The sequence below is a fragment of the Pelobates fuscus genome, chromosome 12 (genome assembly GCF_036172605.1).
Source record: "Pelobates fuscus isolate aPelFus1 chromosome 12, aPelFus1.pri, whole genome shotgun sequence".
Classification (NCBI taxonomy): domain Eukaryota; kingdom Metazoa; phylum Chordata; class Amphibia; order Anura; family Pelobatidae; genus Pelobates; species Pelobates fuscus.
In genome coordinates, this window is record NC_086328.1 from 43,842,845 (window position 1) to 43,867,899 (window position 25,055).

Below are 25,055 nucleotides of genomic sequence, written 5' to 3' on the forward strand. Positions count from 1 at the left end.
AACCTCTATGTATCAGAACAAAATCAAATAGTACACTGATCGCAGTCCACTCTTTCAAATATCTAGATATGTCGCTAGACCCAATTTACCTATTGGCCTCCAGATAGAAAAAAAGCTCATCCAAACTGTATCAAAAACTAGGGGCCCTGTACAGAAACAAATCCTGCCAAAGCCTCACAGTAAAGGAAAAGATTGTGCAGCACATACTAATGCCAGTCATTGGTTATGGATATGTATTGCATGCACCTGCACCGCAAACCCACCTTAAAGGAACACTATAGTCACCTAAATTACTTTAGCTAAATAAAGCAGTTTTAGTGTATAGATCATTCCCCTGCAATTTCACTGCTCAATTCACTGTCATTTAGGAGTTAAATCACTTTATTTCTGTTTATGCAGCCCTGGCCACACCTCCCCTGGCTATGATTGACATAGCCTGCATGAAAAAAAAAACTGGTTTCACTTTCAAACAGATGTAATTTACCTTAAATAATTGTATCTCAATCTCTAAATTGAACTTTAATCACATACAGGAGCCTCTTGCAGGGTCTAGCAAGCTATTAACAGGGCAGGGGATAAGAAAATCTTAATTAAACAGAACTTGCAATAAAGAAAGCCTAAATAGGGCTCTCTTTACAGGAAGTGTTTATGGAAGGCTCTGCAGGTCACATGCAGGGAGGTGTGACTAGGGTTCATAAACAAAGGGATTTAAAAACCATCCCTCGACCCATCCACCCTCTCTAACTACCGTCCCATATCCCTGCTCCCTTTTTCCTCAAAGCTTCTGGAAAGACTTGTCTTTACCCGTGTGTCTCATTTCCTCAATTCCAACTCTCTCCTTGACCCCCTTCAATCTGGCTTCCGCCCTTTCCACTCTACAGAGACTGCCCTTATCAAAGTTACTAACGACCTAATCGCAGCTAAATCCAAAGGCCACTACTCCATACTAATTCTTATTGACCTCTCAGCGGCCGTTGACACCGTTGATCATGCTCTCCTTCTTCAAACTCTTCAATCGCTTGGTCTCTGTGACTCTGTCCTCTCGTGGTTTTCCTCTTATCTCTGCCAACGCTCATTCAGTGTCTCTTTTTCTAATGATACCTCCTCCCCTTGCCCTGTCTCGGTTGGAGTTCCCCAAGGCTCCGTCATTGGTCCCCTTCTATTTTCTCTTTATACTGCCTCTCTTGGCAAACTTATTACCTCTTTTGGATTCCGCTACCACCTGTACGCTGATGACACGCAGCTATATCTCTCCTCCCCGGACCTCTCCCATGCCCTCCTGCAACGTGTCACTGCTTGTCTTTCTTCCATCTCTGACTGGATGTCCTCCCGCTTTCTGAAACTCAATCTCTCAAAAACTGAGCTCCTTGTCTTTCCTCCTCCTAATACGGATCCTCCTCTTTCGCTCTCCCTTCAAGTTTGTGGTACCAACATCAGTCCATCCTTGCAAGCGCGCTGTCTTGGCGTCATACTTGACTCTGGTCTCACCTTTGAGCCTCACATCCAGCATGTTGCCAAATCCTGTAGATTCCATCTTAAAAACATAGCCCGCATCCGCCCCTTTCTTGCACCAGATACTACGAAGGAGCTTGTCCATGCTCTAGTAATTTCCCGCATGGATTATTGTAACCCTCTCCTGATTGGTCTTCCCAAAAGCCGTACTGCACCCCTACAGTCCGTAATGAACGCTGCTGCTAGACTGATTTTCCTCTCTAGTCGTTTCTCTCACACCTCACCCTTCTGCCAGTCCTTGCATTGGCTTCCTGTATGCTATAGGAGTCAATTCAAGGTACTAATTCACACCTATAAAGCACTGAACAACTCTAGCCCCTCATATCTCCTCACAAATCCATAGGTATGTCCCTTCTCGGTCTCTCCGCTCGGCCCGTGACCACCTCCTGTCCGTTGTCCGCACCCGTATGGCCAACTCGCGCTTGCAGGACTTCTCGCGGGCGGCTCCCTTCCTATGGAATAGCCTGCCTACCGCCATCAGACTCTCCCCTAGTCTTGCATCTTTTAAGAAGTGCCTTAAAACCCATCTCTTTAGGAAAGCTTATGGCCTCCAAGACTAACCCCTACCTCACATACCGGTCTCTTGCCCTCTCCTAAAGGGCAGCCCACCTTATTTGATTGCAAATTCCTGTCCTAATGTGTTTTACATCCCACCTCCTATAGAATGTAAGCTTGATTGAGCAGGGTCCTCTTCAACCTATTGTTCCTGTAAGTTTATTTGTAATTGTCCTATTTATAGTTAAATCCCCTCTCATAATATTGTAAAGCGCTACGGAATCTGTTGGTGCTATATAAATGGCAATAATAATAATAATAATAATAACTCCTAAATGGCAGAGGATTGAGCAGTGAGGCTGCAGGGGCATGTTCTATACACCAAAACCGCTTCATTAAGCTAAAGTTGTTCAGGTGACTATAGTGTCCCTTACTACATTGTATAACTCATTCTGCAGCTTTGTGCTACAATGTAATTACATGACCCACCATTGTGAAATGTTAACAGAGCTAAACTGGCTATTGTTGGAATCCAGACACAACCTTCATCTTTCCATCCTTGTGTTTAAGAGCTTTTCTGGGAAGCTCCCACCCTACCTGAGTAGAATGCTCTCCCCAGCTGTTCCCATCTTCTATAACCTCCGATCCAGCACCAGCACTTTATTTAGTCTACCTCCATACAAAAAGAAAGCAGCTCGATCCTCATTTTTCTACAGAGTACCGCAATAATGGAACACTTTCAAATCTTCCTCCAGCCTAAAATCCTTTAAAAGATCCCTCTCTACATATGTTAAAACAGAATGCACCAGTCATGGATGATTATATATTTCTTACCTTTTCTATGTTAAATTTGTATATGTGTTGTATTAATACTGTTTTTGTATTTTTAATATTATATTGTACCCTATTGTAATGATGCAATATTCACGGACCCAGGACATACTTGAAAATAAGAGAAATCTTAATGTATCCTTTCTAGTAAAATATTTTATAAATAAATAATTTGGCACAATTCAGTAATTATCCAACAAGTCTTAATTTCAGTATGAAATTCCAAGCTAAGACGGATAAATTTAATAGCGAATCATGTGCATTAATCAAACTATTGTCCTGTTCTCTTGGCAGGGGGGTAATATATTGATCTATTTATATATGTATAAAAATAAAGAATTTCACCTGATAGAACAATAACACTGGAATAAAAGTGTGAAGAAAAAATAACTTTTCTCTGATTGATAAAGTAAGAACAGTTATTTTTTGATCAGGCTAGTGAACTTACATCTCCAATTATGTGTTTTGATTTATGGCATCCATCTAAAAACCCAGTGATGTCTCGGTCTGCTTCACATTCATTATTTAAAAAAAAAAAAAAAAACATACTTATCACATACAAATATGTGAGTAGTTAACTTTTACATGACTTCCTATAGCAAGACTTCCCAGCCCAGCTGTAGGGTTGCGTCCTTCCAAGGTTCCAAGCAGGTGGTAGTGTGGGAACAGCTTTTGGAAGTCCAAGCTAAATTGGAGTTAGATAACTCAGATTGAATTAAACAGTTCCAGATGGCAAATGTTCCACATCTCTCAGACAAACTGTTAAAAATATATCCAGCTCAAATTATTGATTTCAGTTAAAAAAAAAAGTTTCTTCCTTTTCCTCTCTATGGACCAATCAAACTGTTTTTAAAATATTATTATTTATAAAGCACTAACATATTCGAAAGTGTTGTAAAAACCTAGCAAAGTTTGGAGAAAAAAAAATATTTAAAAATATGTTAATACTTATCTCATATATCATACATCACATTTGGGTCTGCTACTTTCCCTTTATGCACAGAAATTGAAATAAATTGAAGATTATGCTAGCTTTAGTGTACTTATCTTAATTTTAGTATTGACAGGAGGCGAGTATTTTGTATAATCTCTCTTTACTAGACCCACAGCAGCAAATAAAAAATGTGTATAACAAGAACCAATCAAAATGCAATAGGCACCGCCTCCTCTTTCAGCTAGCGACATCACAGACAGAAAAGTTCCAACATAATGAACAAAGATATGCTACAACATCGCGAACAACAGATATTCCTCTTAAAATTAAGGATAATCCCAGTATGCGATCTCTGAAAGGAATTTGAGTCCCGCCTGGAATTAAAGGATCACTATAGGGTTTAGGAACACAAACATGTTTTCCTGACCCTATAGTGTTAAACCACCATCGAGCCCCGCTGAGCCCCTCATGCCTCCTTAACAATAGCAAAATCTTACTTGTATTCAAGCCTGAAGCTGTAACTCTGCATGCTGTTTGACTCAGAATAGCAACCTGTCTGCTGACATCATCAGAAGTGCAATCACAGTGTTTCCCCATAGGATTGTCTGAGACTGACAAGGAGGCAGATCAGGGGCAGAGCCAGCTTGATTCAAACAAAGCCCTGGCCAATCAGCATCTCCTCATAGAGATTAATTGATTCAATTAAAGTTCAGTGTCTGCATGCAGAGGGAGGAGATACTGAATGTTTAAATGCATTTTAGGCAGCCATGACCCAGGAAGGATCTCTAACAGCCATCTAAGGAGTGGCCAGTGGAGTTATCACTAGGCTGTATTTTCTGCATTTTCTCTGCATTTTCTCTGAACAGACAGTATTTACAGCAAAAAGCTTTGAAGGTAATGATTCTACTCACCAGAGCAAATTCAATATGCTGTAGTTCTGGTGACTATAGGGGTTAAAGGGTATATTTACTAAACAGTGAGTTATGGTGAATTGAAATCGGAATTGGAAATGTTAAAGGACCACTCTAGGCACCCAGACCACTTCAGCTTAATGATGTCCCTTTAACCCCTTAAGGACCAAACTTCTGGAATAAAAGGGAATCATGACATGTCACATATGTCATGTGTCCTTAAGGGGTTAAACTGAAACGAGAATGTGGAAATAGGTAAGGCACTAGTTTAGAAACTAGAAAAAAACAAGGAATTAACCCATCAATTGAAGAAGAATAAAACACAACACAATATGTAAAAAATAAGTAAGTTATACAAAAAAATACAGTAACCGTAGCTAAGCACGAAAAAAAAAACCTAGACTGTAGCTATATCTAGACAAATATGACCACATTCCTGATATGAATTGTAAAGTACATTAGGCATCAGAGATTTATGATGAGAAACCCAAGCGGAGATATGAGATAGACAAATGTGGAAGAGTAGTAGGACGGAAAACCAGATGAATATGACAGACGAGCCCAGTGCCCCTGAACACCCCTCCAAGAAAATCCCTATCGCCCCAAGGAGGGGGGAGGGGGGTGGAGGGTGGGTGGTAAAATACTCGCCTCCTGTCATTACTAAAATTAAGATTATAAGTACACTATAACTAGCATAATCTTCAATTTTACCACATGACATGAGGCTTCCTATTTAGCATTTTTAGCACTGATGTAGTAGGGAAAAGGCCCGTTTTAGGAAGCGGTCTAAAGTAAAAGGTCCGAAACATGGCTTCATGAGACCAGTCTGCTGTACGAAGGATATCTTTTTTTGAATCCTAGAAATTGGACGATTTGAGAAGGTGTCATTGCTGACTTCGGGCGGTTCACCACAAATCCCAGTGATTCTAGTAGATTCATGGTATATTGTGTGTTAAGTATTAGTCTGGACCTGTCAGAGCAGAATAGTAGAAGGTCGTCCAGGTAGATAATGCAGCAAATTCCTCTTGTTCGAAGATGAGTAACTACCGGCTTCAGCAGTTTGTTAAAGCACAATGGGGCAGAACGGAGACCAAAAGGGAGGCACGTGAACTGCCAGGGATGGTCTAGCCCCATGAATTAGAGGAATCATCGACAGGAGTAATAGACGGGCACCGCAAGGTATGCATCTTTGAGATCCAGCCGTGTAAACCAGTCGCCTTCTTGAAGGAGGTCCCTTAAAAGGTGAATGCCCTCCATCTTGAAGTGGCGGTAAACCAAGTGGGTATTGAGCTTTCAGAGGTTGATAATGGGACGAAAAAAAGGAACTAGGAACATGTTGTTGAAAAATTCTCCGGATTCCGGGGCGGGTTCGATTGCGCCCTTTGCGCAGAGCTCCTACAGTTCGATGTTGATGAGTCGAGAATCGTCTGTGGAGCAGTTGATGGATCAGGCAGGTTCCGACTGAAGGGGGGGGTCAGGGAGATTGATGACATAACCCCGTACAGTTTGTAAAATCCATGCGTCCGTGGAGATGTTCGTCCAGGCCTGAAAAAATAGAGAAATGCGGCGTGCAATACGAAAATGAGTGTGTTTGAAAGGGTTGCTTAACTGCTGGGAAGCGAGCTCTGCCACGTCTGTGTGCTCCACGACCTCTGTCAGATCCTCTGGAGTAGGAGAACGGTTGTCTGTAGCCCAACTCTGGGTAGAAGCGTTGTGGTTTTGAGAAAAGGCCCGTTTGGTGTCCAGCCTGTCAAAAAAAAAAAGACTTGTGGGTTTGCCCATGAAGACTTTCCTCTTAGAGGTTTGAGCCATGTTTAGTGATGTAAAGACATTCACGTGTCTGTTCAACTCATTGAGGAATGAGTCCCCAAATAGTTCGCCCTGTGCCAGAGGTCCAAGCTCTTTGGTGCCCAATTCCACCAATTTTCTGTCTATGCGGAGTAGTTCTGCCTTGCGCCTCTCAGAAGAGAGGGCAACATTCGTGTTTCCAACAAAGCAGAAACATCATTGAGCCCATTCACGTATGCCGTGTGCCCATTCCCTAACTGTGCTGGCATCGAATTGGTCAGCTTTCACAAAGGCGTCGCCTACCAGATACATAATTCAAGATAGGGGGCCGATGGAGTCCAATAGCTTGTCTTGAACCCCTCTGAATCCTTTCTCCACCCCTTTACGGGGATCACGACCACCCCTTATCATGAATGTTGTCATAACCTGGTCGAATTCTGGCGTTTGGGCAACATTATCGGGTAGGTAAGGGCGTGGGCATTCCGACCTCAGTCGGTTACGAACCATCTTGTCTAGCGGTTTACATAACCATAGGTGCATAAATTTGGCCAAATGCTCTGGGGGTGTCCAAACCCCTGACCACGGGTGCCTGATATTTTGAGGGTCAAATAGTTTCTGAACCATCAGGTCCAGGATGGTTACTCCATCGTCTAGTCTTCTGTCATCTAGGTTTCACTCATAAAAGTCTCTAGGCCACATGCGGGGTGAGATCTAGAATCCAACCCCCATGCATCATCTTTGAAGTCCGACTGTACTGCCTACCATTCATCCAGTATGGCCATGGAGTTGGTCAGTTCATCCTCTCCCTCCAAGGAGTAGTTATTTTGAGGGGCAGGGTAGTGGTTGGTGCCTTGCCCCTATGTAGATTGGGTTGCACCTTTGTGTGGTAGGCTAGGGGTCAGGGCTGTAGGCCTAGAGTCACTATGGTAGTAATAGTACCAGCAGTACTAATGATAAACCCCAGTAGGGTATAATAACTCCCAGCAGTACTACAGACTATAGACTGCAGCAGGGTATGATAGACTCAGGATGTAAAAGTACCAGCGGTACTAAAGAACAACCCCAGCAGGGTGTAATAAACTCTGATTGGGATTTTCTGGGCCTCAACCAGGTACACAGAGGTTGCAAAGGCAGAACCTCCAATCAGCAGCACAGATATTAATGGGCCTCACCCCAAAATTCACAGGGTATTGAGCCCTATAGTGCAGGCCACAGCAGTATTGTATGCAACTGACCTGTTTGACCCCTGCCTGGGAAACTTATAGCAGTCCGGAGACAGATACTTGCTCAGTATGACGAGGAGATAAAAAAACAACACTCGTGAAGAACCTAAAATGATGGCCGCAAATCTTGCGAGATCCAAGATGGCCGCCATCATGGGTAGATTGCAAAGAGCCGCGAGCTGGCTGTCGCCGGGTGCGCGGGTGCACATGACTGGGAAAGCTGTCAGGGAGCAGTCCTAGGGTAAACCCCCAGGGTAACCTAAACGTGATAGGTACCTCCGGATCCAAAATTGGCGCCTGACCTGCGTCAGGGAATGGGGGGGCGCAATCCAGGGTATGGGAAAACCAGTGAAGGGTAACAGAGACAGTCCCCAACAAATAGGAAAACGGAACAAAGTGAGCAAAAAGGTGTCACAAGTAGACAGAAATTATAGGAAAACGGTATGAAGTAGAAAACATAAGAAATACAGACCATATTCAGTAAGACATAAGGAAGAGCCAAAAACTCTGACCTGCCTGCTGATGGAGGAGCAAAGAAACAGGAGGAGGAGCCTATTCACAGTGGATACTATACTTCATATTGCATTTTGATTGGTTCTTGTTATACACATTTTTCTTTGATGCTGTGGAGTGTGGCGGTACTTATCTTATCTGGGGGCCGGCAGAGGTCCTCTATTCCCGCTGCGCGCGGCTCGTTCACTGTTCAGACGAAGGCGGGCACTGAGCGCGAGATGCGGTCACGTGTCCCACCTAGCTCTAAGAGCGCGCCGCACGTCTCGGGCGCGCTCTTAAAGGGTCAGTGGGAGCCGAAATGTAAAACCATCTCTCATTGGCCCCTGTCATCCCACATTCCCCATACACTCACGTTTTGGGGGCGTGGATATGACAGGGGCCAATCAAATTAAATACTGAGGTATTTATACTTACCTCTCCCTTAACTCCCTGCCCTATCGTGGTTTCTGTTTAAGTTCCCTTTAGCGCTTGTATTGTTCAGTTGTGATTTTTCGTGCTTGACCTTGGCTTTGTATTTGACTCCGTTTTTCTCTTTTTCCCTGTTTTGTCTTGTTTGCCGGCTTCCTGATTCCTGTGTACCAGACCTTGGCTAGTTCTTGTTTTCTCTGTCTCTTTGTTCCCTTGACCTCGGCTCGTTCCTGACTCTGTCACTTCTCTGTTCTACGTCGAGTCCGGACATTCTATGGTCCGGTAAGACGTATCTGCTTTATATTGCCAATTGTTGGACTAAATCTTGCGTGTTGGGGTAAACTACCGTGACAGGAGTTAGTAAAGAGAGATTATGCAAAATAGGAAGCCTGCTGTCATGTGTTAAAATTATACTGTCGAAGGTATAATTTTTCCACATGACAGGAGGCTTCCTATAATGTAATATATACAAGAACCAGTCAAAATGCAATGTGAAGTATAGTATCCACTGTGAATAGGCTCCTCCTCCTCTTTCTTCAGCAGACAGGTCAGAGTTTTTCTAGTAAATTAGAAAAATGGCGATTTTTATCCCGTTATCAACCTCTGAAACCTCAATGCCCACGTGGTTTACCGCCACTTCAAGATGCCAATGGCATCTAGGTTGACCTAGATGCCATTGGGTCCCCCTCTCGCCAATGTCAGCCGGCGGGAAGGGGACCTAATGCGCATTCACAGTGTGCGCTGTGCTCGCACCAGGACTTCCCCCATAGGAAAGCATTGTATAACCGCTATGGGGTTTGGGTGCTGCTAGATGTCCTTATGCATAGAGTGAGGATGTCCAGTGTCAGGCAACCAATTGTCGCCCAAACACCCGAACGTCACTCTAGTGACTGTCTACGTATTGTTAACCCTAGCAAGTAATTATTGCAGTTTATCAAAAACTGCAATAATTACAATTGCAGACTTAAGGGGCCTGGGATGCTGCACCCAGTCCACTTCAATGAGCTGAAGTGGTGTGGGTGCCAATAGTGTCCTTTTAACCCTGCAATGTAAATCACTGCAGTTTTTTTTTTTTTTTTTAAACTGTAATGTTTAAAATGCATGGTTAAGTCTTCCTCTACTGGCTGTCACATGATGCAGAAGCATTTGAAATCACTGACTCAATGCCATACTATGGGGAATTTTTAATGCATACACAGCACTTGATGAGCATGCACATTAAATCCTCAATGCTTCTCTGTAAAAAGCATTTAATTAGATTGCCATCCTACTCCGTGACCAGGGCCGGACTGGGAATGAAAAACAGCCCTGGAAAAATGCATTGCGCCAGCATAGGGTGCAGATATGGAAGTGGGGGGGGGGGCAATGAAAACTGAAAACTATCACTCAAACGTGAAAGAAAGCACTCATAGGACTTCAAAATAAACAAAAGAGCGGATTTATTGTAAGCAGACATGCATTTGCATATAATCAATGTTTTAGTCCATTTTCTGGATATATTAAGAAAAGTTTGGTCATTTGGACTGAAATTGTGAATGTATGCAATTGCACAGCATTAAAAAAATTATGTTCTCTTCACTTTGGCTTACAACTACTGGATATATTCCAGTCAATGCCAATTCAATTCCCATAGAAAAGCATTGGGGGGCTATTGCGCATGTGCGGCAAAATGCTGCGCTTCACCGCACCAATCAGCATCTCCTCATAGATATGCATTGCATCAATGCACCTCTATGGGGAGCGATCAGCGCCTCCATGCAGAGTGTGCAGCACTGGACTAAGAAGCCTCTCTAGTGGCCGTCTGAGTGACTGTCACTAGAGATGTGCCTAGGCAGCAATGTAGACACTGCCTTTTCTCTGAAAAGGTAACATATACAGTGCTCAGCCTACAGGGACAGACTATAGACACCAGAACCACTACATTAAACTGTAGTAGTTCTGGTGACTACAGTGTCCTTTTAATACAACGTCTTTCTCTCTCCAGTCGACTGAGTTACAGGGAGATCTGGAGACACAAGTGAAGATGTATATTGTTTGCATCTTTCTCCCCCAAGCCCCTTTCATGTGTCTCTTAGCCCCAGCCCCATTGTCTCTTTCTCCCTCTCCCCAGCCCTTCTGTGAGTCTCTTTCCCAGGCCCCAGCACCACTATGTGTCTTATTCTCCCCTTTCCCAGCCCCTCTGTGTGCCTCTTGTTCGTCTTCCTCAGCTCCTCTGTGTGTTTCTCCTGTTCCCCTTTCCCAACCCCCCTGTCTCTTTCTCCCCACACACCTCCGTGAGTTTTTTTACTCCCCAGCCCCTCCATGTGTCTCATTCCACCCTCTCCAGTCTTCCATGTGTCTGAGTAGCACCCACATGTGTCCCATTAGCCCCCAGCCCTCTGTGTGTCCTATTAGCCCTCCCTCCATTCATATAGCCCCCCCAGCACTCCATGTGTTCCTATACCCCCTCCCAGCCCTGTATGTGTCTCATTAGCCCTCCCATGTGTCTCATTAGCACACCCATGTGTCCCATTAGCCCCCCAGCCCTCAATGTGTCCTATTAGCTCTCCCTCCCAGCCCACCATGTGTCCCTATAGCCACCATGTGTCCCAATAGGCTCCCAGCCCCCATGTGTCCCACTAGCCATCCCTCCCAGCCCTCCATGTGTTCCTATAGCCCCCCTTCCAGCCCTCCATGTGCCCCATACCCCCTCCCAGCCCTCCATGTGTTCTTATGTCCCCCTCCCAGCCCTCCATGTGTCCCATTAGTCCCCCCATTTCTCCATGTGTCCCATTAGTTTCCCCCACCCCAGTTTTACCTTTGTCCCATTAGTCCCCCCAGCTCTCCCTGTGTCCCATTAGTTCCCCCAAGCTTTCCATGTGTCTCATTAGTTCCCCCCAGCTCTCCATGTGTCTCATTAGTTCCCCCCCAGCTCTCCATGTGTCCAATTAGTTCTTCCCCAGCTCTCCCTGTGTCCCATTAGTCCCCCCAACTCTCCCCGTGTCCCATTAGTTCTCCCTCTAGCTCTTCCTGTATCCCAGTAGTTCCCCCCCAGTTCTCCCTGTGTCCCATTAGTTTCCCCCCAGCTCTCCCTGTGTCCCATTAGTTCACCCCCAGCTCTCCCTGTTTCCCATTAGTTCCCCCCAGCTCTCCCTGTGTCCCATATAAGTTCCCCCCCCCAAAAAAAATCTCTCGCTGTACCTTGCTGTAGCATGGCTGAGCAGGCCGACCGTGGTGGAGGAGCTCCTGCTCACTGTACCCGGTCTGACAGGAAGCAGTTCTGTGCTCTCTGTGAGCACTACCTGTCAGTGCAGTCAGGGAAACAGAAGCTCCTCTACCGCAGTCTGCCTGCTCTGCCACGATACATTCTGTGACCGGATGCACTCCCCTCTCCTTCTGATCACCCTGTAATTGCACAGTGCGGCCCGCGTGCCGGTGCGCACTAGGCGGTCGCTCACCGACCCGCTAGTATGCTGGCCCACCAGGAAATTTCCCGGTATCCCGGTGGGCCAGTCCGGCCCTGAGGAGGAGTGTCACGATACCTTACCTTTCCCCCACGAACCCGCGAGGTGTTGCTCCGGGTGCCTACTCCTCCAGACGACATCATGGCATGTCAGACGCCGGCCGCTCTATGCACGCCCCCTCTTATGACGCGGCACATGCAATGAAAATTCTAAATATTCTACGCTCCCTGACATTTTGGGGGCGTGGATTTAAAGCAACAGACACTGCACTATAAAAGGGTACCTTTTGCCCTTGTTCAGTGCCCTATTGTGGTTCATTGTTTTGTTCCCTCTAGTGCTAGTTTATTTCTGTCTGTGTATCTTCGTATTTGGACTCTGCTTGTGACTTTTGACTATTCTTCATTCTGGTATCCCGAATCGGCTTGTTTTCTCGTTCTACTGTTATCTGGTTCCCTGACTCGGCTATTCATTATCGTTATCCTGATATCTGGTTTCCCTTATCCTTGGCTATCCTCCACTATTCTATCTATGTTAAACCTGTCCATTCTAAGGTACGGTAATACGTTTTTTGTTTGGGTTATACTTTGCGTGTTTGGGTCACTTGTCGTGACAAGGAAAGGGTAGCAGCAAGGGGAAACATGTAAAACTTATGTATTTACATTTAGGTGGCATCTGGGAGAGGGTCCTAGAAAGGAGTAGGGAGAGGGACACTATAGCTTCTAGAATACAGAATTGTATTTAACGCTATAGCGTTTCTTTCTATGAAAATAAAAATTATTATATTAACAAATTAACCAATGAACACTTATAATCCTATGGAAAAATTGTCGTATCCCAAAAAATCCAGAATATTTTATAAAGACACTCGTAATCTTGCTTTTTACATTGCTAATTATATGTCTTCCAGATTCTGAAATGTACTAAAATATATTTTCTGGGCCTTAAGATCATACTAGTGGATTCTTAATGAATGGTTGTGCTGAATGCATGTACATTCCATGCATGTGCACTAGGTTGTTTATGCACAACTGAATGAACCGACACCAAATGCATAACTTTAAAAGCAAACATTCACCTGTTATTAAGTGTCCTATTTAATTGCCCTTGTTATTGACTGATATTGTCCTTACTGATCTACCTTCCACATTCTTCTTTATTTCTGTAAATCCTGACCTGTCTGAACTTTTCATATTTTTGTGTCTCCGGCTACACAGACTACCTATCAGATATCCATTTGCATTACGTGCGTATTCTCTCTCCACCTTTTCCACTCTCGCTTTCAGTACTAGTTTGCATGAGGATGCTAACCTTAACTTGGGATTGGGATACCTACCTGCTGATACTCCAGTGTGGTCTCTGACGCCGCATGCTGAAAATGTGTGTCTATTCACAACGCGTCCATGAACTCCTATTCTGCACATATTGCGAATTTGGCAGTCCACCATCCTTGCACCATCTGGCCCTCTACTATAACGTGGCCCAATTGTAGGGAAGTGTACACTATTTAAATTCCGGATTTGCTTGTCCCAATCCCCCTGTTGGGGTTCTTGCTTAGTCCAATAGTGTGTTTGTTTTTATTTTATTTCTCTGATACTAACCATGGCTTGTTAAATCACTACTCTGTTCTCTGTACTCCTGATTTTTGGCTTGTCTACTGTTAACTCTGTTTTCTTCTACCCTTGACCTTGGCCATCTCTCTGACTAATCATACGTTAAGCCCGGCCATGCTACGGCATGGTACGTTACGGTACGGCAATATGGACTATAGTACTTTCTGTTCTAAAATTGCGTATGTGTGTTTGGGATCCCTTCAATATCGTGACTGGCCTGCTTGATGGATTCCATGTCCCTAACAGCTGTAGGCATGTAAAAACTACCTTCATGGATTTTCTAAAAAAAATTCTAGCATAAGAGTTGGAACTACTATTCGAGGAGATAAACTTTTTTTTTTTAAATCTCTCCCAATCTGGCTTTTATTTTTTGTGCTTCTTTCCACTACTTTTTGTTGCAGTAGTGTGTCTACAACCAGTAATGCTTTTTCTCTTTGACAGTTTTTATGAAGACATCCTTGCCTCTGCAAATATTGTGTTTGAGGTAAAGGAAAACAACCCAACTTTAGATTCAGATAATATATATAGTAGCAGAATGTGCCAGGGTGTATACGAGATTAACAAACATACAAACATCTAACTACGCAGAGTTACAGTTGACCTTCTGACAGCTGACAATTTGCTACACAGATAGATGGAGAACTGAGAGAAAGCAGGATGGTCCCAGGTTATCAAGGCCAGAAACAAAGGAATAGAACGGGGTAAGAAGCCTTTGGCACTTCTGATCTTGTGGACTACATATCATTAATGCCTTGCAGGCATTATGGCTGTGAGGGCATTATAGGAGATGTAGTCAACAACATAAGGAGTGCCGAAGGTTTGCAACCTCTGGAATAGGCAATGCAATATAAATAGTACATGGGAAAGTAACCTGAGATAAATGCAAACACATATCCTGATGTATATTAACTGTACCTTTTGAAAATGTGTCTGTATAAGTTAAATTGATGCACAGCAATAATTAACAAAAATAATTAAGACTAATAGTATTTACTTTACAGTAACTTTTATATTGCTGTTAATCCTCCAAGACATCAGTCCAAAACAGTCAGCTTCTTACCAAATTTAAAGTGAAAAGAATGTTATGAACGTAAGGATTGTTGCACTCCATCTATGTCTCTTACCCAACAGAGGGGTAGCAACAAGGCACAAATTAGATCATTTATTATCATAAAAGGCAGAAGATAGACTGAGTAGATACCTGTGGTTTAGCAGCTGCTCAATTAATTATGAAAATCTTTCGTAAATACCCTGTCTGTATTAAATACAATTTAATTCCTTGCTTGTTAATTTCTTGCAGTCATTTCCCGAGACTCGTATCTATTTAATATTATGTATAATTGCTATTATATTAACATAAATTATATCAATTAAACATGCAATGTCACCCATGGAATTACTAACACAATCTATTTAGGCACGACCACATGTAAAGCACTTTATATATTACTACTTTCCCTTTGACATCCGATCCAGAATCTAGTCACAAAATGTCATTCTGACCCACACTGACCCTAAACTTAAATTCTTGGCTAAAAAAATATGAAATTTAGTCTCAAGAATTTCACTGAAGTAAACATTGGCCGAATCAGCCCAAGTAAGCAGCTAAAATACACGGAAACATGTTTTTTTTTTTTTCTGAACTTACAAGAAATTGCCAGCAGTTCAGTTTCTGAGCATAGTCCACCTTAACGTCATAGGGGAATGAATGATAACCATTTTATTATTTTTGAGCTGTCCCATTACGCTACATAAATAAAAGTTTTTCAAGCTTTTCTTCCTTTGTGTTTAAATAAACACTCCAAAAACTATAACCACTACAGGCCACTTTAGTGTTTATGATGCCAGGAGTGCCCTGGTACTATCCCAGTGTAATTTGTCAAACAATTTTAGAAAGGTTTCACAACTTACCTTGGAATGCTGGGCAACTGGGCTCCATCCAATTTTCTCCTGCAGGAAAACCAAATGTATCTCCACTGTACCAGAAAGGCAAAAACAGGACCGTGCGTATTGGCTGATAGAGTCTCAGCTGATACTTTCAGTCAACAAAAGTGGCCCTTCTTAGCTCATTAGAGCTAGCCAGATTTCCCTGCAAGGGAATAGAAACACAGGGGCTCGAGCCATTGGTCTCCTGCATCATATAAATACCTATCAATGCAGGTTACTTCACTACTGTTGCAAATACGTTAGATGTCACCTACTAAACATTATACAAAGTGTTTGGTGGTGGCCCTGTAGAAGACAAATAAGGCATATACAATGTCACAAAGTTTACTTGCAAAGGTTTCAGTAGAGTAAAAAAAGAAATGAAAGGGGTATACATTTTTAGTACCTCTGCAGTGACATAAAGGACAAAGTGGAGTCCTAACAGAGGAATTAATATCACTGCTGGATGAAAACCATAAACTGAGTCCTTGTGAGCTAAAACATTATACATTTTTTAGGGAAGGGAGAATGCCAAATATAGTATATTTCCCTGTGGAATGAATAGGATTAAAATCCAAACTGCTATAGACACATTCAACTTGCATATATTTAGATGGTTTCAGAATCTAAAAAAAAAAAATTCAAATCTAAACTAGACAATAATACGATTTTGATATTTCATGATTAGAGATGTCCCGAATAGTTCGCTGGTGAATAGTTCCTGGCGAACATAGCTTGTTCGCATTCGCCACGGCGGGCGAACATATGCAATGTTCGGTCCGCCCCCTATTCGTCATCATTGAGTAAACTTTGACCCTGTACCTCACAGTCAGCAGACACATTCCAGCCAATCAGCAGCAGACCCTCCCTCCCAGACCCTCCCACCTCCTGGACAGCATCCATTTTAGATTCATTCGGAAGCTGCATTCTTAGTGAGAGGAGGGCAGTGTAGCTGCTGCTGATTTAATAGGGAAATCGATAGCTAGGCTAGTGTATTCAGTGTCCTCTACAGTCCTCCTGAAGGACTCATCTGATCTCTGCTGTAAGGACAGCACCCCAAAAAGCCCTTTTTAGGGCTAGAACATCAGTCTGCTTTTTTTTCCCTGTGTAATCTAATTGCAGTTGCCTGCCTGCCAGCGTGTGTCAGGCTCACAGCGTATACTGTGCCCACTTGCCCAGTGCCACCACTCATGTCTGGTGTCACAATAGCTTGCATTTAAAAAAAACTAAACTTTTTGGACTGTGAAATAATAGCAGTCAGTTTCCTTCACACGTGTGCGTTTCAGGGCCTGCCATGGCACAGTGTCACACCAGTGCAACTCATATCTGGTGTAACAGTAGTGTACATTTAAAAAAAAAAAACATTTGACTGTAATAGATTGAATGGCAGTTAGATGTCTGCAAGCGTGTGTGTCAGGCCTACAGCGTCTACTCTGCCAACTTCTGCCAGTGCACAGTGCCACTCATATCTGTTGTCACAGTAGCTTGCACGCATAGTACCACTAATCGGAAAAAAAAATGACAGGCAGAGGCAGGCCACCCCACAGGGGCCTTCGTGGTCGTGGTGCTGTGATTCCCTTTGGCCCTAGAATAATGCCCAGTGTTCAGAGGCCACGTACCCTTAACTCGAAAAGTTCTGAGGACATAGCTGACTGGCTAACAAAGGACACCCAATCTTCTACAGCTTACGCTCGGAACCTTGACGCACCATCCTCCTCCAGCTTAGCTTCGGGCACCTCTCAAGTTACCACTCACCCGCCTGCCGCCACCACCAACACTAGCACCACAGCCGCTTCACTTGATCTGTCAGAGGAGTTATTTACACATCAGTTGGAAGAAATGAGTGATGCACAACCATTATTGCCAGAGGATGTAGAGCCAGAGGATGTAGATATGTCTCAGGCAGGCAGCATTAAACACAAGGAGGTACGGTGTGATGATGATGATGTTGCTTCCTTTGCTGAGTTGTCAGATACAAGTGAAGCGGTTGATGATGATGATGCGTCCGTGGATGTCACATGGGTGCCTGCTAGAAGAGAAGAAGAACAGGGGGAAAGTTCAGATGGGGAGACAGAGAGGAGGAGGAGACGAGTTGGAAGCAGGGGGAGGTCATCGCAAGGAGCTAGTGGCACAGTCAGACAGCATGCATCGGCACCTGGGGTCAGCCAGACAGCACGCCAATCAACGCATGCTGTTGCCACCACCAGAATGCCGTCATTGCAGAGCTCAGCAGTGTGGCATTTTTTTGTGTGTCTGCCTCTGACAACAGCAATGCCATTTGCAACCTGTGCCAAAAGAAACTGAGACGTGGGAAGTCCAACACCCACCTAGGTACAACTGCTTTGCGGAGGCACATGATCGCACATCACAAACACCTATGGGATCAACACATGAGTACAAGCAGCACACAAACTCAAAGCCGCCATCCTCCTCCTGGTCCAGCATCTTTAGCCACGTCAACCACTGCTGTCCTCCTTGCCCCCTCTCAACCATCTGCCACTCCGTCTCTCGCCTTGAGCAGTTTCTGCTCATTTGCCCACAGTCAGGTGTCTGTCAAGGACATGTTTGAGCGTAGGAAGCCAATGTCACAAAGTCACCCCCTTGCCCGGCATCTGACAGCTGGCTTGTCTGAACTCTTAGCCCGCCAGCTTTTACCATACAAGCTGGTGGAGTCTGAGGCTCCATGTAGCTATTGGGACACCACAGTGGAAGGTACCCGGACGAAATTTCTTTGCACAAAAGGCAATCCCCAACCTGTACTCGATTGTGCAAAAGGAAGTAATGGCATGTCTGGCACACAGTGTTGGGGCAAGGGTCCATCTGACCACTGATACCTGGTCTGCAAAGCATGGTCAGGGCAGGTATATCACCTACACTGTGCATTGGGTAAACCTGCTGATGGCTGCCAAGCATGAAATGCGTGGCTCTGCAGAGGAGTTGGTGACACCGCCACGACTTGCAGGCAGGCCTGCTGCCACCTCCTCTACTCCTCCTACTCCATCCTCTTCCATAACCTCCTCGGCTGAGTCCTCTTCTACTGCTGCGTCTTGCTCCACATCAACGGCACCCCCCAGCTCCCCAGGTACTATTCCACATCCCGGATACGGCAGTGTCACGCCGTCTTGGGGTTGACTTGCCTGAAAGTCATACCGGACCAACACTCCTGTCCGCCCTGAACGCACAGGTGGATCAGTGGCTGACTCCGCACCAACTGGAGATTGGCAAAGTGGTTTGTGACAATGGAAGAAATTTGTTGGCGGCATTGAATTTGGGCAAGTTGACACATGTGCCGTGCATGGCACATGTGTGTAATCTGATCGTACAATGCTTTGTGCATAAGTACCCAGGCTTACAGGACGTCCTGAAGCAGGCCAGAAAGGTGTGTGGCCATTTCAGGCATTCCTACAAGGCCATGGCGCACTTTTCAGATATCCAGCGGCGAAACAACATGCCAGTGAGGCGCTTGATTTGCAACAGCCCGACATGTTGGAATTCAACAGTCCTATGCAATGTAAGGATGCAGCAGTTCCAAAATAAATTAAAAAGTATACTTTACACAGCGTATAAGGGTGATTTCACAGCACAACGTGAATCTAACAGGGGAAGAGGTGAAAGTAATCCTCCTCCTCCCATGACCACGCCGGCAAGGACAGGACGCTTTACAGACGTGTTGTTGATGGAGGACATGCAGAGCTTTTTAAGTCCTACACATCGCCACAGCCCTTCGCGGTCCACCCTCAGAGAACGACTCGACCGACAGGTAGCAGACTACCTTGCCTTAACTGCAGATATCGACATTCTGAGGAGCGATGAATCCCTTGACTACTGGGTGTGCAGGCTTGACCTGTGGCCTGAGCTATCCCAATTTGCGATACAACTTCTGGCCTGCCCCGCTTCAAGTGTCCTGTCAGAAAGGACCTTCAGTGCAGCAGGAGGTATTGTCACTGAGAAGAGAAGTCGCCTAGGTCAAAAAAGTCTAGATTACCTCACCTTTATTAAGATGAATGTCCCAAATTTGAAGTAGGAGGACCAACCAAGCATCTTTTTCCATCTCCCGGTTCCTAAAATCGATGCCAAATACACGTCCCCTGATAGGGGACGTAACAGGGATTAAACTGATAAGAATAGTACTACTTAACACACCACTCCTATCTGGTGGCACATTAGATTACACGCGCAGTGCCCCAAATTTGAAGTAGGAGGACCAACCAAGCATCTTTTTCCATCTCCCGGTTCCTAAAATCGATGCCATATACACGTCCCCTGATAGGGGACGTAACAGGGATTAAATTGATAAGAATAGTACTACTTAACACACCACTCCTATCTGGTGGCACATTAGATTGCACACACAGTGCCCCAAATTTGAAGTAGGAGGACTGACCAAGCATATTTTTCCATCTCCCGGTTCCTAAAATCGATGCCATATACACGTCCCCTGATAGGGGACGTAACGTAATGGGGATTAAACTGATAAGAATAGTACTACTTAACACACCTTATAATAACGCAGAGAGAGGCAACGCAGAGAGAGGAGTCTGAAGAAGAGGAGTCAGAGGAGGAAGGTGGCTTTGAGGAGGTGGAAGACCAAACACAGCAGGCGTCCCAGGGGGCTTGTTGTCCCCTTTCGGGGACCCTTGGTGTTGTACATGGCTGGGTGGAGGAAGAGACCTTCAATGACATCAGTGAGGACAAGGAACGGGACATGGCTAGCTTGGTATCCAACCTTGTGCAAATGGGGAGTTTGCGGTTGTGCAAATGGACTGTTTGCGGTTGTTTGCGGTGCGTTAAACGGGGAGTTTGGTCTGTCACTGTGAAGCGGGTGTAACCCTTACACTACCTGATCGATACAACATCATACCTGATGTTTTAAAGCACGTTATTCCAAACAATTTAGGAATGTTAGGTGATTTATGCCCTTTATGGATTAAAACCAGACTCTGCATCAACTATGTAATTTTCCATGGGAGTTTTGCCATGGATCCCCCTCCGGCATGCCACAGTCCAGGTGTTAGTCCCCTTGAAACAACTTTTCCATCACTATTGTGGCCAGAAAGAGTCCCTGTGGGTTTTAAAATTTGCCTGCCTATTAAGGGTCTATGGCGGTTCGGGCACATTTCGCGAACATTTGTGGAAATTCGCGTTCGCCGTTCGCGAACGGAAAATTTTATGTTCGCGACATCTCTATTCATGATGAAAAGCCAATATTTTATAAAAAGATATGTAGGCAAGTATTGCTTAAGGTAACACTATAGGGTCAACAACACAAACATATATTTCTGACTCTATAGTGTTAAAACCAGCATTTAGGTGGCCCCCATGTCTTGCCATTACAACGGCGTTAACATGACTGGGATCAGACTATGGCCCTAGCAATATAACAATGTTTTTTTTAATTCCCTTTTAACAATATATAGTTCTAATATGTGATCTAATATGGAAATAAGCCTCAAGTACATCAAGTTTAAGCTTTACAAACACATCTTTTTATGTTTTTGATCCAAAGGAAGGGCGAAAAAAGCCCAATTTGAAGCGATGGCCAATTTTGCCCAAAAAACCTTCTTGACTTCACAATGGCAAACACATTTCTCCTTGTATCAACAACCTGTTTATACACATGCTAATTATACCCTTTAATATTCTGTTTAAAAAAAAAAATCCATGCATTTTTCAAAACTATTTTCATGATTTGATAAGACAACCTCTTTGGGTAGAAAATTCCACATTTTTATAGTTCCTGCTATAAAGAAACATTTCCTCTGCTGTCAGGGGTGCTTTTCTTTCAGTCCTAATGGATGACCTCTTATCTTTTGTATATATTCCTGCTAATGAACTGGTTAGCACATAGCAGTTTGGTCTGACCCTGTGTATATTGTTATGGTACTATCACGTCCTCTCTTAGATGCCTTTTTTTTTTTTTTTTCAAATGCAGTTTTTCTAGCCTTTCAAAACTTATGTTTTCTATCATCCTTTATTTAAAACGGGTGACAAAATTGCACCAAATATTGAAGGTGGGGGTTTTACCATTTATATAATAAGATATATGAATTTATAATAAGCGTTTTGCTATCACAGGAAATTATTATTATTTATTTTTTTATATAGCGCCAATAGGATCATTGATCAAACTTCAAAGATATGTTCTTCCCTGACAGCAATATCCTAGATTTTCCCTTATTTTCTAGCAGTACGGTGCGGTGAATGCAGACTTTTACATGTTAATTAATTTACTATGGATATAGGTGGAGCTTTAAAATTTCATTTCGAACAAGAACATGCATCTCTTACTGTCGTGTTCAATAAATGTTTAGCTTACATAAACAATGTAAGCTTAACACACTTTGGGCACGTATTTATTTTTAAATGTCAGTTTTAGGAGAATGTTTTAAACTGTTTACACTATAAAGATAAAATGAAAATATTCAGAAGCTGTTAGAAACAAAAGTGTTTTGTAAGCTGTTCCATTGATTCTGTCCAATATCGTTCTAAATGAGTCTAGAATGCCTCCAGGAAAAGAAAGTTTGATAAGATTATTTCTGGAGTCGAAGAAAGTAGAAAAAAAAAAAAAAAAACATAAATGACATAAGGTAAACATTTACCGAAGGGGATTTGGTAATCTAGTTAACAGATATGGTAGATGATGGAAAGTGGTAATCCCAATCAGAACTATTTCATTTGATCGAATATAAATAAATAAAACAAACAACATATGTATTTTCTCTTGTTTGGTTTGTGGTTCTCAACTATGTATATTGTATCAGCTGTTCTAATGCAAATGACCTTTGTCCTGCACCCCCTACGGAATAAACTTGCAAAGAATGTCCATAGCTGCTGTAAATGGCAATCCCTTTAAAAACTTGTGTTTTGTCACAGTGGCCAATCCTTTATAGTGAGGAAGGGGTGGGAGGCCTGTAGCTGATCAGACAACGAGAAAAAAGTATGAACAAATAAAACAACATTATCTTTATCTCCATCAGTAGCATACCATGTAATGATGCAGCCCATATTTAAAATCAATTTAAGAGATACACGTTGTATTACTCTATGGATCCAGCAGGTTGGGTCATTGTTGATATCAGAAGAAATAAACTCGTAATAAAGCTATTTTACATTTTTAGTATGTAAAGAAAAACTTTTTATTGAAAATAAATTGTGTTTATTACAGCCTCTGTGTATTATTTTGTACGGCATTTATAACTTTCAATACCATTTTTAAACCCTTTTACCACTTGACAATGGTTGTTCTACTCTTAAGGATCCATGATGGAATAATTCTGTCATGTACACTTATCAGCAGGGACTGTTTCTCTGTTGGTAGTGGGAAACCAAGGTATCACATGATAAGTGGGTCTCCGCTCTGGTGCCGATGAGTTGGGTCCAGCACTCAAAGTGAGTAGTGCATACAGTCCTTTAAATTTAAATTCAGTCATGGGCCAGTGATTTATGGAGTCTGTAATCATGTCATTGCAGATATCCTCCCCCCCAAAAATAAAAAAATCCTCCATTAGGTCTCTCTGAATTACCTTGTCAGGTGATTTACACACTGCTAATTGTGATTGGTTCTGGGCTGTGCATGCCACTCAGCACTGATAGCTGTGTATGATGAGGCTAACAAAGCAATTTAAATCATATTGTGACAGTCTGTTATTTATGAATCACCAGTCAAGCCATAAGACTTGCTTTTCCCACAGAAATCCAAAAACTGCAGCGATGTTGCAACCGCAAAGGATTCTGGGTGGGCATATGCAAATTAGTTCAACAAAGAATCACATTTTTGCCTCATTCCATATATATATATATATATATATATATATATATATATCACACTCATTGAAAGAAATTCCCCCAATAAGGCTCAAAATATGAAAACGATAAAAAAAAAATAAGGCTCATAAAATCAGTATATAGTCTGCAAAAATATCAATAAAAACTCACTACTTCAGAAAGGCATATTAATTAAACTCGTACCAGCTTTACCTCCCTACACCTTTGTAACGCACCAGGCTTCCTCTCCTCCTAGTACTGTATACTGTAGTACACGCACACACACATATATATATATATATATATATATATATATATATATATATATATATATATATATATATATATATAAAAAGGAAATTGCTCTTGAACTCACGCTTAAATCCCTTAGTAGCCGGGTGCTCTCATACCATGGCTAGTAGTATCCATCCATGAAAGCAGGTATCAGCACTCTCATATATTAAAAGTCCAAAATTTATTGTAGTAGAGTTAAAAATTATCAACGTTTCAGTCCTGCATAGAGGACTTTCATCAGGATCAAAGTATATATATATATATATATATATATATATATATATATATATATATATATATATATATATATATATATACATACACACACACACACACACACACACTCTTTTAGCAACGTACTTTTACCATATATGAAACCCATCTTATCCTTACACGTGTCTATTTACCCCACTCCCCTTATAAAGTAACCACATTTGAGCAGAGCCATCAGCACCCTGTGTTCTTGTACGTCCAACTTGTCTTGTTGCAAATACTTGTCTGTTAGTCCACCTATTTTACAGCAGACACAGACATTGGTGGCAAAAAGACAAATGAAAATACCTTTAAATAAATGCTCAGCATTTACCAGTACTTTATTAAAAACACATACATGTGTATGTTACTTTTCATTTCTGTGACATTTATCAAGCTTTAGAACAATATTGTACTCTTTGGAATTTGTGATGAGTAATTAGCGAAAATAGATAAAGTCTAATTCATATGACATATTCAGCTAAAGAGACACTTCAGAACCTTAAAGTGCTTCAGTTTATATATTTTTTTTAATTTTACTAAAAAGTGCAGATTTTAATAGAAATTGGAACTTTTATAAATTAACCTTGTAACACCCCCCTGGCTGTCAATCAGACAACCGGTCCTGTAACTTCCTGGTTTGGTTTATTTACTTATTTATTACTGGTATTTATAAAATGCCAACAAATTCAGCACAGCTGCAAAATTAGGGGAGAACGTACAATATACACAGACAAATACAAAAGATAGAGAGGGCCCTGACCGTAAACTTAGAACTAGCCATTAAAGCTCATTTATACAAAGTGCTTAGCTAGATAGTCCGTGAGCTTACAATCTTAAGGATATAATGGGTATTTGAGACACAGGGTAGCAGGAGGAATTTGAACGTGATGGCTAAAAGACGTTAACAGAGAGTTGCAGCTATTGGTAAAATATGGAGCTAAACTGAGGGGGCAGGCAATGACTCAGTCTACCTACCGTGCAAATAATTCTCTTTAAACTGCATTTGGAAGTCTTTGATTGGATAGCCACATAAAGTCTGGGCTGGGTTACAAGAGATAAAGAGACAAGAGATCTGCAGATTTTGCAAACTGTATTTACATATACCTACAATGAAAACAAGCATAATAAAATGCATGTATGGTTTAATT